This window comes from Canis aureus, chromosome 22 (genome assembly GCF_053574225.1).
Source record: "Canis aureus isolate CA01 chromosome 22, VMU_Caureus_v.1.0, whole genome shotgun sequence".
Lineage (NCBI taxonomy): Eukaryota > Metazoa > Chordata > Mammalia > Carnivora > Canidae > Canis > Canis aureus.
The window spans coordinates 9,953,550-9,971,858 of record NC_135632.1 but is presented as its reverse complement, the minus strand read 5'-3'; the positions used below and the strand labels follow the sequence as shown (position 1 = coordinate 9,971,858).

The 18,309-nt window shown below is 38.4% G+C and overlaps 1 long non-coding RNA gene across 1 annotated transcript in view; it reads left to right on the top strand.

Moving 5' to 3' along the window:
* Window positions 1-17,061, top strand: part of LOC144294296 (uncharacterized) — a 95,557-nt gene extending 78,496 nt beyond the window's left edge. The window contains exon 2 of the long non-coding RNA XR_013361718.1: window positions 15,921-17,061. This is a non-coding gene — a long non-coding RNA (uncharacterized LOC144294296). The remainder of the gene's footprint in view (window positions 1-15,920) is intronic.
* The last annotated feature ends 1,248 nt before the right edge of the window (window positions 17,062-18,309 follow it).

Below are 18,309 nucleotides of genomic sequence, written 5' to 3'. Positions count from 1 at the left end.
GAGAACATATAATGTTTGTCCTTCTCCGACTGACTTACTTCACTCAGCATAATACCCTCCAGTTCCATCCACGTTGAAGCAAATGGTGGGTATTTGTCATTTCTAATAGCTGAGTAATATTCCATTGTATACATAAACCACATCTTCTTTATCCATTCATCTTTCGTTGGACACCGAGGCTCCTTCCACAGTTTGGCAATCGTGGCCATTGCTGCTAGAAACATCGGGGTGCAGGTGTCCCAGCGTTTCATTGCATTTGTATCTTTGGGGTAAATCCCCAACAGTGCAATTGCTGGGTCGTAGGGCAGGTATATTTTTAACTGTTTGAGGAACCTCCACACAGTTTTCCACAGTGGCTGCACCAGTTCACATTCCCACCAACAGTGTAAGAGGGTTCCCTTTTCTCCACATCCTCTCCAACATTTGTTGTTTCCTGCCTTGTTAATTTTTCCCATTCTCACTGGTGTGAGGTGGTATCTCATTGTGGTTTTGATTTGTATTTCCCTGATGGCAAGTGATGCAGAGCATTTTCTCATGTGCATGTTGGCCATGTCTATGTCTTCTTCTGTGAGATTTCTGTTCATGTCTTTTGCCCATTTCATGATTGGATTGTTTGTTTCTTTGGTGTTGAGTTTAATAAGTTCTTTATAGATCTTGGAAACTAGCCCTTTATCTGATATGTCATTTGCAAATATCTTCTCCCATTCTGTAGGTTGTCTTTGAGTTTTGTTGACTGTATCCTTTGCTGTGCAAAAGCTTCTTATCTTGATGAAGTCCCAATAGTTCATTTTTGCTTTTGTTTCTTTTGCCTTCGTGGATGTATCTTGCAAGAAGTTACTATGGCCGAGTTCAAAAAGGGTGTTGCCTGTGTTCTTCTCTAGGATTTTGATGGAATCTTGTCTCACATTTAGATCTTTCATCCATTTTGAGTTTATCTTTGTGTATGGTGAAAGAGAGTGGTCTAGTTTCATTCTTCTGCATGTGGATGTCCAATTTTCCCAGCACCATTTATTGAAGAGACTGTCTTTCTTCCAATGGATAGTCTTTCCTCCTTTATCGAATATTAGTTGCCCATAAAGTTCAGGGTCCACTTCTGGATTCTCTATTCTGTTCCACTGATCTATGTGTCTGTTTTTGTGCCAGTACCACACTGTCTTGATGACCACAGCTTTGTAGTACAACCTGAAATCTGGCATTGTGATGCCCCCAGATATGGTTTTCTTTTTTAAAATTCCCCTGGCTATTCGGGGTCTTTTCTGATTCCACACAAATCTTAAAATAATTCGTTCTAACTCTCTGAAGAAAGTCCATGGTATTTTGATAGGGATTGCATTAAACGTGTATATTGCCCTGGGTAACATTGACATTTTCACAATATTAATTCTGCCAATCCATGAGCATGGAATATTTTTCCATCTCTTTGTGTCTTCCTCAATTTCTTTCAGAAGTGTTCTATAGTTTTGAGGGTATAGATCCTTTACATCTTTGGTGAGGTTTATTCCTAGGTATCTTATGCTTTTGGGTGCAATTGTAAATGGGATTGACTCCTTAATTTCTCTTTCTTCAGTCTCATTGTTAGTGTATAGAAATGCCACTGACTTCTGGGCATTGATTTTGTATCCTGCCACGCTACCGAATTGCTGTATGAGTTCTAGCAATCTTGGGGTGGAGACTTTTGGGTTTTCTATGTAGAGTATCATGTCATCGGCGAAGAGGGAGAGTTTGACTTCTTCTTTGCCAATTTGAATGCCTTTAATGTCTTTTTGTTGTCTGATTGCTGAGGCTAGGACTTCCAGTACTATGTTGAATAGCAGTGGTGAGAGTGGACATCCCTGTCTTGTTCCTGATCTTAGGGGAAAGGCTCCCAGTGCTTCCCCATTGAGAATGAGATTTGCTGTGGGCTTTTCATAGATGGCTTTTAAGATGTCGAGGAATGTTCCCTCTATCCCTACACTCTGAAGAGTTTTGATCAGGAATGGATGCTGTATTTTGTCAAATGCTTTCTCTGCATCCAATGAGAGGATCATATGGTTCTTGGTTTTTCTCTTGCTGATATGATGAATCACATTGATTGTTTTACGGGTGTTGAACCAGCCTTGTGTCCCAGGGATAAATCCTACTTGGTCATGGTGAATAATTTTCTTAATGTACTGTTGGATCCTATTGGCCAGTATCTTGTTGAGAATTTTTGCATCCATGTTCATCAGGGATATTGGTCTGTAATTCTCCTTTTTGGCGGGGTCTTTGTCTGGCTTTGCAATTAAGGTGATGCTGGCTTCATAGAACGAATTTGGAAGTACTCCATCTCTTTCTATCTTTCCAAACAGCTTTAGGAGAATAGGTATGATTTCTTCTTTAAACGTTTGATAAAATTCTCCTGGGAAGCCATCTGGCCCTGGACTCTTGTGTCTTGGGAGGTTTTTGATGACTGCTTCAATTTCCTCCCTGGTTATTGGCCTGTTCAGGTTTTCTATTTCTTCCTGTTCCAGTTTTGGTAGTTTGTGGCTTTCCAGGAATGCGTCCATTTCTTCTAGATTGCCTAATTTATTGGCGTATAGGTGTTCATAATAGGTTTTTAAAATCGTTTGTATTTCCTTGGTGTTGGTAGTGATCTCTCCTTTCTCATTCATGATTTTATTAATTTGAGTCTTCTCTCTCTTCTTTTTAATAAGGCTGGCTAATGGTTTATCTATCTTATTAATTCTTTCAAAGAACCAACTCCTGGTTCTGTTGATCTGTTCCACAGTTCTTCTGGTCTCGATTTCGTTGAGTTCTGCTCGAATCTTTATTAGCTCCCTTCTTCTCTTGGGTGTAGGATCTATTTGCTGTTTTTTCTCTAGCTCCTTTATGTGTAAGGTTAGCTTTTGTATTTGAGTTCTTTCCAGTTTTTGAATGGATGCTTGGATTGCGATGTATTTCCCCCTTAGGACTGCTTTTGCTGCATCCCAAAGATTTTGAACGGTTGTATCTTCATTCTCATTAGTTTCCATGAATCTTTTTAATTCTTCCTTAATTTCCTGGTTGACCCTTTTATCTTTTAGCAGGATGGTCCTTAACCTCCATGTGTTTGAGGTCCTTCCAAACTTCTTGTTGTGATTTAGTTCTAATTTCAAGGCATTATGGTCCGAGAATATGCAGGGGACAATCCCAATCTTTTGGTATCGGTTCAGACCCGATTTGTGACCCAATATGTGGTCTATTCTGGAGAAAGTTCCATGTGCGCTTGAGAAGAATGTGTATTCAGTTGAGTTTGGATGTAAAGTTCTGTAGATATCTGTGAAATCCATCTGGTCCAGTGTATCATTTAAAGCTCTCGTTTCTTTGGAGATGTTTTGCTTAGAAGACCTATCGAGTATAGAAAGAGCTAGATTGAAGTCACCAAGTATAAGTGTATTATTATCTAAGTATTTCTTCACTTTGGTTAATAATTGATTTATATATTTGGCAGCTCCCACATTTGGAGCATATATATTGAGGATTGTTAAGTCCTCTTGTTGAATAGATCCTTTAAGTATGATATAGTGTCCCTCTTCATCTCTCACTACAGTCTTTGGGGTAAATTTTAGTTTATCTGATATAAGGATGGCTACCCCTGCTTTCTTTTGAGGACCATTCGAATGGTAAATGGTTCTCCAACCTTTTATTTTCAGGCTGTAGGTGTCCTTCTGTCTAAAATGAGTCTCTTGTAGACAGCAAATAGATGGGTCCTGCTTTTTTATCCAGTCTGAAACCCTGCGCCTTTTGATGGGGTCATTAAGCCCGTTCACATTCAGAGTTACTATTGAGAGATATGAGTTTAGTGTCATCATGATATCTATTCAGTCTTTGTTTTTGTGGACTGTTCCACTGAACTTCTTCTTAAAGGGGAATTTTAAGAGGCCCCCTTAAAATTTCTTGCAGAGCTGGTTTGGAGGTCACATATTCTTTTAGTTGCTGCCTGTCTTGGAAGCTCTTTATCTCTCCTTCCATTTTGAATGAGAGCCTTGCTGGATAAAGTATTCTTGGTTGCATGTTCTTTTCATTTAGGACCCTGAATATATCCTGCCAGCCCTTTCTGGCCTGCCAGGTCTCTGTGGAGAGGTCTGCTGTTACCCTAATACTCCTCCCCATAAAAGTCAGGGATTTCTTGTCTCTTGCTGCTTTAAGGATCTTCTCCTTATCTTTGGAATTTGCAAGCTTCACAATTAAATGTCGAGGTGTTGAACGGTTTTTATTGATTTTAGGGGGGGATCTCTCTATTTCCTGGATCTGAATGCCTGTTTCCCTTCCCAGATTAGGAAAGTTTTCAGCTAGAATTTGTTCAAATACATATTCTGGCCCTCTGTCCCTTTCGGCGCCCTCGGGAACCCCAATTAAACGTAGGTTTTTCTTCCTCAGGCTGTCGTTTATTTCCCTTAATCTATCTTCATGGTCTTTTAATTGTTTGTCTCTTTTTTCCTCAGTTTCCCTCTTTGCTGTCAACTTGTCTTCTAGGTCACTCACTCGTTCTTCCACCTCGTTAACCCTCGTCGTTAGGACTTCTAGTTTGGATTGCATCTCATTCAATTGGTTTTTAATTTCTGCCTGATTAGCTCTAAATTCTGCAGTCATGAAGTCTCTTGAGTCCTTTATACTTTTTTCTAGAGCCACCAGTAGCTGTATAATAGTGCTTCTGAATTGGCTTTCTGACATTGAATTGTAATCCAGATTTTGTAACTCTGTGGGAGAGAGGACTGTTTCTGATTCTTTCTTTTGAGGTGAGGTTTTCCTTCTAGTCATTTTGCTCAGTGCAGAGTGGCCAAAAGCAAGTTGTATTGGGAAAAAGAGAAAAAGAGAGGAGAGAAAGAAGGAAAGAAAAGAGAAAGAGAAAAAAAAAAGGGAAGAAAAAGAAAAAAAAAACGAAAAAAAAAAAAAAGAAGAAAAAGAGAAAGAAAAAGAAAGGAGAAAAAAAGGGGGTGGGGGAAGGAAACAAATCAAAAAGCAAAACAAAACAAAAGCAAAAACAAAAACAAAAACAAACAAACAAAAAAAGAACCACCGGGGAGTATCTTCTGATTCTGTGTTCTTTAAGTCCCTTGGCTTCTCCTGGAAGTTGTCCGTCTAGCTGATCTTCTGGGGGAGGGGCCTGTTGTGCTGATTTTCAGGTGTTAGCAGTTGGGGGAGCTGCTGTGCCCCTGCCTGGTGCAGGGCTCGGTGGGGGTTGTTTACCCCGTGAGGCCGCAGGAGGAACAGCCCCAGTGGCGGGGCAGCTCTGCAGCCCTGGATTCAGCCCCCGCAGTAACTCCAGAGCTCTCCGTCTGCAGGGCCTGGAGGCTCCGGGGCGGGGCCGCTGCTCTGCTCAGCTGGGGCAGGAGCGTCCTCGCGGTCCTGGGCCCTCCCGGCCTCTGCCTGTCCCGGGGGAGGCGGGATCCTGGGCTGTGTCCCGGCGCCCTGTGCTCCGGAGCCTGCGCTGGTGGATTCGCGCTCCCGGGCCGCGCAACCCCCTCCGCGGAGCCGCCGCCCGAGCCCACCGAGCTGCTCCTGGAACCGCGCAGCCCCCTCCGCACGGAGCCTCTTCTTCTGCCCGAGCCCCTCCGAGCTGCTCCCGGGGCCCCGCAGCCCCCTCCGCGGAGCCGCCGCCCGAGCCCCCCGAGTTGCTCCGGGTCCCGCCGTGCGCGCTGCAGCCCTTAGGGAGCTCGGCGCACTCTCCTGGGCGCGCAGTTGCTCTGTTACTGTCCCCGGGAGCCCGAGGAGATCCCCGCCCTCCTGGGGTCCTGCTCCAACTCCCCACGAGCCCCTTTCCGCCCGGGAAGGTCGGTGCAGCTCCTGCTCTCCGGGACGGGGCTCTCCTGTCCTGGGGACACTCGCCCCGGCCTCAGCCCGGCTCCTCGCGGGGCCCCTCCCCCTCGGAGGCCTTTGTTCCTTTATGTCTTTTTCCCCGTCTTCCTACCTTGATAGAAGCGCGAACTCTTCTCACTGTAGCGTTCCAGCTGGTCTCTCTTTAAATCTCAGGCCGAATTCATAGATTTTCAGGATAATTTGAAGGTTTTCTAGGTAGTTTGGTGGAGACAGGTGATTTGGAGACCCTACTCCTCCGCCATCTTGCTCCTCCTACAGTTTATTTTTAATAAAATAAGCTTTGTGGCTTTATTTTAATAATAAAAATATAGTAAAAATATTATATTTTACAATAAAAATAATGTGGACATTATCAGAAGTTTTAAAGAAAAATTTGTTTTAAAAAACTGATAGAAAACTCCTAGTTGGGCTAAAATGAGAAATGACAAAGTAGCTAAAATAACTATCTCTTATGATATAATTTGGAATAATCTTGGTAGTCATCTGTTAATATATTTAGACCTAGCAACATTGGCAAACTGAAGGTTATGGAGATGCACATAGAGAATATCTACCTGCTAGTCTTACCGTATTAATAATTAACACTAAAGTTTAAATATATCCAAACCTAGTGCATGTCTGCACATTAATTTAAAAAAGGCAGTTTGCTACAATATGAAGCTAGAAATTGTTTCCTATTCTAACTTAGTAATTAGTGAAAAAACAACAGATTCTGAGATAACTATTATAGAAAGTATGTTAGAAAAATAAAATATTCATTACTTGGCTATTTATTTCTAGTCCTGAAATCATGAAAGGCTTTTGTTTAGTCTCCTCAATATAATTTAAAGAAAGTTATTTAAAAAGTTAATAAGGCAAGAGCCTGAAATTTATTTAATTAAAAAATAATGAATTTAAAAAAGAGAGGTTATGGGCCATTACACCATAGTCTTGTCTCTAGATAAGCTGCTCTGTGAACTTGGGCAAGCATATTTATCCTTCAGAGGCTCATTTTCCTTGCTTGACATTCCCCACTTTTCTAGTCTTGAGCATCACTAAAGTCCTTTCAGAAACCATCTACAATGTGTATGTTGGTGTTAGTGGTTTAAATTTATATATATATAGTTATGGATATAAATTCTCTTAAAATCTACATGGAAAATTTATAATCTTAAATGTATATATACCTCGTATATGAAAAGAATAATCCAGAGGAATAAATTGCGTTTCTATTTTGTTCACATATGTAAAATAATTCCTACCATGTCATTTTCTTCAATGATGTGTACGTTGGAATTATGGTCATAAGACTATCACAGTCAATTTTTTTCTTTTTGGAAACATTTCAACATCTCTATTCAAAGACTGACTGGATCATGTTTACAGAGGCTTTTCAAGGCATCTGTTCTTAGCCACAGCTGAGAATGGGGCCCACCGTGCAGACTGGAAGGATCCACCTAGAATTTGTTGAATTAAGTCCTTGCACCTGGATATAATTGTCGTGCCGCTGTGCTGGGGTTTTCTTAAGCTACTGGTAAAACAAATTAGCTCAATTTAAACTGGCATCCAGTAGAGAAGCAACAACTCACCTCATATAATGTTTTTCAAATAATTATTTTTGTATTGCCAGTTTTACCTCATGAATATTTTCCTGGGGGCTGGGTGAGAAAAAAATGTAGCTAAACCAGAGACATGATAAACATTCTAGTTGTGTTATAGGCTTTGATATTATTGCAGTATAATTAAGATATGAGTAAATATGCGATTATAGTATCAGTTCAGCTGGATTTTTTCCGCCACTAAACAAAACATCAATTCAGGTATTTAGTTGTGAGGTAAAGTTTAAGAAATATTCTCATACCCATGTGCAAGTTTCATAAACCATTGATGTATTTGCTGTAGCTTTAATAATACACCTATTTTTACAGATAGAAAAAATGCATGTGAGCGATATGATGAACAGGAGACAAGATTCATTTATGTTTGTCAGTGGAATTGATGAAACTCACGCGGTTATGTATTTTTGAGTCATTTATACTTGGCAACCTAATTCACAAGTTTTCTTGGAAACCCAATAAACTCAAAACTTTAATGGCTGGTAAGAATAAGGCTAGTGCTTGTGGGATTATGGGGCTAACACATGTATGTATTTCTGCGTGCATTCATTGCTTACCCACTTAGTACCAATTTCATGGGTGTCAGGAAGGATTCTCAGCACTGAAGACACTGCAGGGAAGTATGAGAAGTTCCTGGCTTCCTCAGGTTTACATTCTAGTTTGGAAAACACGCAGGGAAAGAAAGAAGGAAAGAGAGAGAGAGGGAAAGCCAGGAGGGAGGGGGGAAGAAAAACTAAGAATATAAATATGTAATTTCAGTTCAGTGTTAAGTTTTATGAAGAACATAGTGTGGGCTAATTAGAGAGTAGTGGCTGGTACACTTCGATTGGTCCAGAAGGCTTCACTGAGAAAGTTTTCATGTTTATCAGTAAGCACTTATGCTAGCTGCATTAATATACCCATGTATTTCTTAATATGCCTTTGCATCTCTAGCCACCTTGCACAATGTCTAGCACAAGATGGAGAAAAATCTTCCTTACTCATACGGGAAGGCACGAAGCTTTTAGAAAGATCTATGCCCATGTGTAGGATATATATATAGGACATATATTTTTCTCCCAAATGTAACATACAGAACACAATAAATCAATATTACAAAATGATTTATTACAAAGGTTTGGATATAAAGCCCTATAGAACCTTTCCTAATCATTTTTCTTCAAACATTGTCACTTCTTTCCTTGTCATAATAACTTGTACATATTTCTCTTAGAGTACACCCTGCCTTGCATTGTCATTAGTTGTCTACCAATGTATTTTCCTTTCAGGGTTTTACTCTTTGATAGAAGCCTTTGTTTAGTGTATCTTTGTATTTCCAGGGCCCCACAACAAGTCTAGAAGCAAATCAAATGTGTTTTAAGATAAGTGTGCGGTAAAGGGATTCTACTGTAGTTCAAATGAGAATGTTCCGAAATGTTACATAGGAAATTTCACTTATATAGTGATATTCTGAGAGTAAAATATTGTGGTTAGGTGGCAGAGCTGAAGTCCGAATTCCAGCCCCCCGGCTGGCTGACTTGTGCTCATTGTTGGCAACAAACACGGCCACCGAGTTTTGATTAGCAATGACAACAGCACTGCTGCTGGTGGAAATAACTACCATTTATGCTGTTCTAATGTCAGCTAGTGGCCACTAGCTACACTGTCTTAGCAAATCCTGATAATTACCCTCTAATAAGGCAGGTATTATATACCCATTATACAGACAAGTAATTGAAACTCAGAATGAGAAAATGCCTGAAGTCATCATGCTTGTCGTAGTTTAAAATGTGTGTGCTGAGTTATATTTATGAAATGCATGGTATGTAATAAAAATAGTATACAATTCCAAATTAAAATGTTATAAAATGGCTGATGTATATACATGCACATTATGTATGTATTGCATATATATATTATATGTGTATATATGTATATACATGTACATATATGTGTGTTCTCATATATATATAAATACATGTGTTGTTAAATGGTAGTGGGATAGTCTTCTGTTTTGTTTTGGTTAGATTTGGTTTGGTTTTGGTGGGATAGTCTTTTGAATATTTGGTGAGGAAAGGGATATGTATCTTGGTAAAGTTTGGGATGGTATAAACACGTGTGAGTGTTTATGTGTACATATAAACTCATCATTGTGTGTAGATATTTGTAAAGTTATTGGATACTATCAAATTTGAACCAATTTATAGTCATTATGGTAGTCTCCTTACTAAAAAATGAACTTTGGTTTGGAGGACAGGGCCATTTCATGTTTATGTGCTCCCAATGCTTAACACGGTGTGTGGTACAATGTAGGCGCCCACTAAATGCTTGTTAAGAAATACAAAAATTGGTATGCCTGGGTGATTCCGCGGTTGGGCATCTGCCTTCAGTTCAGGGCATGGTCCCGGGGTCCTGGGATTGAGTCCCACATCAGGCTTCCTGCATGGAGCCTGCTTCTCCCTCTGCCTGTGTCTCTGCCTCTCTCTCTGTCTCTCAGGAATGAATAAATAAAATCTTAAAAAAAAAGATTAAAAAAATTTAAAAAAATTAACAAAGCATAACATTGTCACATAACATAGAAGGGCCTAAGATTTTTAGGCCCATTGGCTTTAAAAACCAATGTCAAGAACAGGGAAAAACAGTAAACAAATACTGGCTATTATTTTTTTTTATTCCAAAAGCTTAGTGAAGTTTTATTTCTATTATAAGAATTAATGTATTTCAGCACTCTAGTTCTGAGCAATAGTGTTCATTTTAAAAGTCTGACGTAGGTCTGTAATCCACAAAATAAGCAGCTAAATAAATATTTTATGAATCTGATGCTAATGATCACTGATATTCACACATTTATATATGTTCACACAGCAAATCATAATATTGACTGATAAATGTGTATGTTCTAATACATCATTCGCATACATACACTCTGTAACTGAAAAAGAGGCTCCCACACTGTGAAGCTATGGAGGCTCACCAAATATCACCACACACTTTTCAATTTATGGATTCTTTTGTTAATATAGAAAAAGGCAGAAAGAGGCGCAGACAAAAAATCTGTAACCTGAAAATCAGGAGAAATATGAATCTTTAGAATTAAGTCCTTTCAGAAATATAAAAATAGGTTCAAAATTAAGTAAAAGGGTATTTTTATCTCCCCATGGGATGACGGAGGCAAAGGTCGGTCCTCACTGCTGGTAATTTATTTTATGTTTATATGTCTCTAGGTACAGAGAAAGTAGAACTCACCCAAATGCTTTCTAAGAATTTAAGCACACAGAGTCTATTATATGCAGCAAAAAGTGAAGAGCTGATCTATATATATAAATGTAGGTGACTTGAGAAAACAATCTTACTTTTGCCTCGTTATGTGTATCAGATATTAGAAAAACCAAAAGTGTTTCTCTGTTTAATGCATTCAACTTCCAACTTACCTTGTACCCTGAGTACAGGGTAAAAATAATCCAGTCCATAAACTATTAATTAGAAGATTTTAGGCAGAAGCTCCTCATAGACTGCGCAGTACAAGTGTGCAATTCTCAGAGTTAAAGGGAGGCACTTTATAAGGATGTGCTTTATCTCTTAGTCTTTCTATGGGGACACTTAGTTCATTTTATGGAATTGGAGTTACCTTGGGAATCATCTCTCTCAAGATGACGTGATTCCTCAGGCATCCCAGTGTAAGCAAGGCTCTCACAGTTCTAATATTTTTCTTCAGTTAATATTGAAACCAGGTGTCTGTGTGGCTCAGCCGGTTAAGCATCTGCCTTTGGCTCAGGTCATGATCCCAGGGACCTTGGATGGAGCCCTACGTTGGGCTCCCTGCTCAGTGAGGAGTCTGCTTCTCCCTCTCCCCCATGCTTGCTCTCTTTCGCTCTAACTCTCAAATACATTTAGATAAAATCTTTTTTTTTTATTTATTTTTATTTTTATTTATTTATGATAGTCACAGAGAGAGAGAGAGAGAGGCAGAGACACAGGCAGAGGGAGAAGCAGGCTCCATGCACCGGGAGCCCGACGTGGGATTCGATCCCGGATCTCCAGGATCGCGCCCTGGGCCAAAGGCAGGCGCCAATCCGCTGCGCCACCCAGGGATCCCCCATTTAGATAAAATCTTAAAAAAATTAATATTGAGACCAAAAATGGGAGCGTGACAAGGCTTTAAAATCCCCCAAACTATTTGATCCTATCTTAGAATTGCATTTGTAACTCTGAAGAGAAAATAAATGTTTTGTTGAAAGATAGTGTAGAGACTCAGTACAAGATTCTAGAAGTTACATGTCTATCACAAAAGATCTCTTTTTATGGACTGGATGATAGATAGTTGACTTCATAGAAAATTTTGTTTTCAAATTTTAATGTCCCAAATTTAATTTCACCATCTGATACCCACGGAGTTGTTAGGTGATAAAGTGATAGGGAGGTAGGTAATTGGAAAATAAGAGGTGCACAATAATCTAGTTGCTCCGGACAAAATCTATGGAGACATCTTTGATTTTTCCCACTCTTTCATTATTGCAAATGTTCTACACTGTGCTTTCAAAGTAAGTATTGTGATTCTATTGATTTCTCTATATCTCCACTTGAGCCGGTACCTTCTTCTGTCACCTGGACTACTGTGCTGCTTTCCTGCCTCTGGCCTCCTACTAAAATGTATTCTTTGTACAGGAGCCAGAAAGATTTTTTTTTATAAGTTTTTGTCAGATCATGTCACTCCTTTAAAAGCTTCTATAGCTTTATTCATAATGGCCCAAACTGGAAACAACCCAAATGTTCATCAACCAGTGAATGGATAAACAAATAGTGCATTCATACAATGGAATTCTTTCAGCAATAATGAACAACTGATACACATAACAACGTGGATGCATCTCAAAGGCATTATGCTAAGTGAAAGAAGCAAGACACAAAAGGCTACATGATTCCATTAAATGACATCCTGGAAGAACTATGGGGACAAAGATGTGATGGGATCAGTGGTTGCTAGGGGGTAGAGGATAGGAGGGACCTCTATTTCTTGGTTGTGGTAGTTATACAACTTTACATATTTGTCTATAATCATCAGACTGTTATGTACATGAAAAGGGTGAATTTCATTACATTTGTAACGATGTTATATAACCATCACATATATGGATGTAATAAAATTTATTATATGTAATAATTATATTTGTTGCTTATAATAATTATATACATATACATATACATGTTTTTATATGTATATAATTGGGAGACCCAATTCCATAGAATGCGTTAAGTGTCCTTTAGAGAAAATTAAGGTAATAAACTCATCCTCATAAAGTGCCTCCCTTGGACTCTGAGAATTGTACATGGGTACTAGAGTCTATGAGGAGCTACTACCCCAAATTATATATACATGAGGTAAATTATATCTCAATAAACATGACTTAAAAAAATGGAGACCAATCTATGGCCTCTGCCTGTATTTAGAATAAAAATCCACACTCCTGACTCTGGCCTCTTAGGCCCCTTGTGAACTCGCTTTGCTGCGTGCCTTTCATATTTCTCTCCCGGACTCACACTGTTTAGGTCTACCTAGGGGGTTTTCTTAGATGTTTGATATTTAACTTTAAAAACAAATAAATTGTTAGCCTCTAAAAATAACTTACTTTTTTATTAATGAGGATTTAAAGTATAAAATCAGGTATTAAATTTTTTTTAGAATAATAGCTGTATTTTCTCAACAAGAATTAAAAGCCCCATTTATGAAAACTCTGTTTGTGTCATAATAGGCATCCTGATTCTTAGTACATGGAAAGGGGAGAAAGAGGCAGTAATTTTAAGTTTCTGAGATCATGTTCAACTTAGTGACCAGATATTTTCTGACACTTAAACATGATGTAAGAAAAAATGAATTTAGGCCATGTTAATTAATTAAAAAAATGATTTAAAAAAATCATCCTTTACCTATCATGTAAAGGATACTCCAGAGAGGTATATTTTACTTTCTAAAACTATGATAATTAAATTTGATTAAATAATACCCCTTCTATTTTATTTAGAAATTTTAATTTAACATACAAACATTTAATTACATATATTTCAGACATACACCTTCGTGTATGTTGAATATGGGCCAACACACAAGCTTACAGAGTTTTATAGCATATAAAAGAATAGAAACTGTGTGTAGAAAACACACACCTTTATTTTACACTCTCGTACACATTTTATTTAGTTATGAGAAAAATATACTTTTCTAATAGTGGCATCATATAAAAGTAAAAATTCAGTTCATGTATCTAAATTAGATTTACAAAGCTTCTATAAATGCGTTAAAACAGATTCACATAAATCACGAAAATGTCATCTTAAAAAAAAAACAAGTCACATTTATTATCTGGTAGTGCACTTCATCTCATGGGTCACATTTACATATTATGCACCCCAGGAATGTGTCAGGACTAGACAAAATTTCCAACTTGTGTGAGAAATAGCAAAAATACAAGCTGACTCTATAGTAGGATCATGAGACTTGAGTTTTTAAAGTTTTTCAAATGACTATTTCTTTCCTCCCTCTTTTCCCTCCCCCTTCCTCCCTCCTTCCCTCCCTTCCTTCCTTCCTTCCTTCCTTCCTTCCTTCCTTCCTTCCTTCCTTCCTTCCTTCCTTCCCTCCATTTCCATGAAGAAAGTTTCCAGTTTATGACCTTAGGATATATATTCAACTCACCTCAAAAACTTTTGCTGTTCAGCATGCATATCGTCATTATTCAGATTGCTTGCTAGCCTGAGTCCCAGAATTTATTTTAAGGTATCCAAGAACAGGATGACATTACTCAGGAAACATCTTGTGCAATGATGCTACATCCATCACTTGACTAAGAGCTTGTTTTCAACTTTATAAACCAGTGGGGTGACCTTCTGTTCCCAAGAGAGGGCCTAAAACGTACTGGGCAAATCTTTGGCTCTTGAAATAGCTGTTCAATGTTACAGATGTTCAGGTGACTGACTAATGGTTTCCTTCCCCCATAAGACAGCTCCTGGGAAGCTCTAGGATGTAGCTTTAAACTGGAATGACTCTGGGGAGCTAGGTTTGATATGGCATGGTCTCGAGGCATCTTTAGTCTGAAGTTCTTCCAGGAAGTCTGGTGAGTTCTAAAACTTCCTTGGCAAACTGATCTGCTCTGACAGCATGAAGAGGAAAATGTAAATGAAGAAAATGCCAAGGTCAAGGCCTTGCTTGGTGCTTCCTGGGTGTAATGACATAGTGGTTAAAAACTCTAGCTCTGAGGTTGAGATGCTTGGCTATCCTTCCTGGTTCCATCTCTGCTGGCTGCATGACCAGAGCCTCAGCTTCTTCATTAATAGTAATAATGATATTAATAATAATCATGATAATACATTTTCTAATGGAATTGTGAGAATTGAATGAAATTAACCAAGTGCCTAGCACAAAGTAAACATTAGCTAAATGGTTTCTATTAGTCTTGTTATTGTTACCTCAGAAAATAATTCAGCCAAAGTTGAGAGACTACTGAGGATTTTCTCATTTTATCAATGATAAGAACAATTTATACAACAGTTATGATAAATACATATGCAAGGAGTTGAGCACATTGGCAGGTGGAGTTCAGAATGCAAGTAGGTGCTGGAATTTAAAATATTCTTGACCAGTTTATATAGAGATAGGAAAATTTTGTGGGTTTTTTTTAAGATTTTATTTATTTATTCATGAGAGACACACAAAGAGAGAGAGAGAGAGAGACACAGGCAGAGGGAGAAGCAGGCTCCATGCAGGGAGCCTGATGTGGGACTCGATCCCAGGACTCCAGGATCACACCCTGGGCCGAAGGCAGGCACTAAGCTATTGAGCTACCCAGGGATCCCAAAATTTTGTGTTTTGAATCAGTTTACTCTGTTCAGGTTTAGAAATAAGCATCTTATTTTCTAAGTTATATAAGTAGGTATAATATTTAAGGCAACAAAATATTACTTATAGGAGGAGGCAGCTCAAGAAGTAAACCAATATATGTTATATTTTTCCGGTATAACTTTCTATGAGAAATTAGTCTAAGGTAAGAAAAATAAAATCCATTAGAGCTCCTTCAGCATTTTGCAATGCTTCTTATACAAAATGCTAAAACTATAAAAAAAAAGAAACAAAGCTATCTATTTCTTTTTATTGCACCTGTACCAGGTCCAGGAAGCTAATTATTGAAAAGACATCTTCCAGAAATTAAGCAGGCAAATATTATTGTTGTTTTAATATAAAATCAATGGAAAATATTTAACATTTTTATATCTATTTCCTTATTTTCCTTTCCCCTCATTATTCTTTTTACTACTGCTATTATTATTACAGCTGCACAGAAATGACACATTGCTAAATAGCAGTGAACACTGGAAGAAGGTTAAGCAAAGTTAATTTATGCAAGGAAACTGCAGCTAGAAATGCGGGAGGACCTTATTCTACTTAATAAATATATTATTTGTACAGGTCAGTTTTACCTGCTGTGTATTTCCAGGCATCCAAATAATTGTTATTCTCAACTGTCTCTTCTCATGTCTTAGCCAAGCTAAACCACAAAGGACGAGCAGCTCGGAGCTTAGCGAGTGCTTCCCAGCTGCCCCCCAGGAGTGCTGGGAGCAGCCTGAAGAGCTTCCCAGAAGACCCGCAAGGCCGCAGCAGCATCACTTACAGAAACGGCCCGGATAGTGTTCCTTCTGGATTCATCTTCTGGCTTTGTGATCTTGGGCGAGTTACTTATTTTCCTCCATTTCTACATATGGAAAACTAGAGGAGTAATACCTACCTTCCAGATATGGCTTTTATAAGAAACAAAGGGGATGATGTTTGTAAAGGGTTTGCTAAATGTAAAATGCTTATTCCACTGATATCTATCATCATAGTTAATATTGTGCCGTTAGCTTGAATCTTGGCTCTCAAATGGGAATAATAATTGTGCTCACTGCTTGGGGTTGTTGGGAGGGAAAGACTACATGTAAAGCAGGTGGGGCAGTTCTGGATGCATTTCCATGCTCTTTGTTGTTATTACTCTACTAACTCTTATTTTCACTCAGAAGCAGATCAGATTGATACATGTAATATAGACTTTAAGAATGATAGAGAAATGAGATTAATTTTTCAAGAATGAAAAGAGTAAACACATATTGTTTATGAATATGCAATATTTAAAGTCTACATGCCGTCCAGCGATAAAATCACTTCATTGACAGAAATATTAACTGAAAAAAGAATTTTGGTCATTTAGGTTTGTATGTTCTTTGAACAGGCTAATGTGAGCACAAAATGAGGTGGCTTTTGAAAGTCTATCTGGCTTTGGCTGGAAAGAATGTTTTTAACTGGAGAGTGTTTTGTATTACCTGATGGATTTTTAACTTCTTGAACATCTTTAGTAATTAGTGCATGCAGCATTAGCTAGGTAGCTTTTGAACATTCAGAATTATTCTTTACTATCTTAAAAAGATTGCGTTTTATGACGTACATAAATATGCAAGCATATATGCTCTTTAAGATGAGATGAAAGGGAACGATTTTATTCTACATTAGAAAACCTGGGTTAGTGCTTCCCAAATGTTAACAGGTGCAAAGTAGGTAATAAAACCTACCACAATGAAAATATTACTCTGGTCAACTTTCAGAAACACTAGATTAATTATAACTCCAAAATAAAGATTTTATTGAACTGCTGCTCAGAATCTTTAGTATATTAATGTGTACTGAGGACCTCCAAGGATGGCAGTAGTATGTTTGCTAATATTATTTGACCACTGAGTCCTTTTTCTGAGAGAGCTATTGTTAAGGAATATATTTTGGGAAATGTGAGGCTGGAAGATTATTCTGTTTCCTGTCTTCATTTTTAAATGAGAGAAAATGAAGTTCATAGGAGTTTAGAATTTTCTACCACATTTTCATCTTACTTGCTCAATTCCATTGGGGACATCCTTGTAAAGCTACTTTACCAGTTTCTAGGGATAAGGGACTGTGGCTCCTGGCTTCTCCTTTTTTCCTTCTCTTGTTTTGAAAGTACAGATTATTCCATGGGCTAGGCCCAGAAAAATTCTGGTTTTGCTTCTAGAGGGTCTGATCCTGAGGAGGGACGAAAAAAGTAGCACCTGAGATTTAAAGTACCAGGAGAAAAAGACAACACTCCAAAAAAAATCTATATCTGCGAGAACAGCTTTGGAACTTTGAAAAATTATTTTAAAGGGAAAATTAAAGACATCAATAAAACCAGGAAGGTGATTATGATGACAATTGTTTTATTATGTATTTTATTAATTTTGCTCCAGGAAGGAGGGATAAACAATAGGAAAAGAAAATCTCAATTGAGCATCTTTTTGTTTTGTCTTGTTTTTGTTTGTTTTGTTTTAGTCTTCAGCCTTGATGTTATTGACGTTTGGACAGGATAATTCCATATTGTGGAGGATCGTCCTGCATACCATAGGATGTTTAGCAGCCTCTACCAGATGCCAGTAGCACCTCATCCCCTCTTGGTGATGACCAAAAGTGTCTCCATACATTGCCAAACGTCTTCTGGGGGGCAAAATTGACCCTGCTTGAGAACAATTGGTCTACTCCCGGCCCACAGTATTTTCCCCCTTTGGTACTAAAAGAGGAGTACAGAAAATGGAAGAGCATTGTTGTAAATGTTCATGTGAATAATATAGTACAACTGCAAATATGTTCTAGAGGCATAATAATTCTTTAACAAGTTTTCTGTCATTTTTCTAAGTATGGGTTCACTTTTTTTAAGATTTATTTTATTTATGAGAGAGAGAGAGAGAGAGTGCATGTGCACATGCACACACGGGAGGGGGCACAGGAGGGGGAGAGGGAGAGAGAGAATCTCAAGCAGACTCCCCAAGGATCACTCCTCCCTGGGGGGAGGGCTAGATCTCAGGACCCATGAGATCACGACCTGAGCTGAAATCAAGA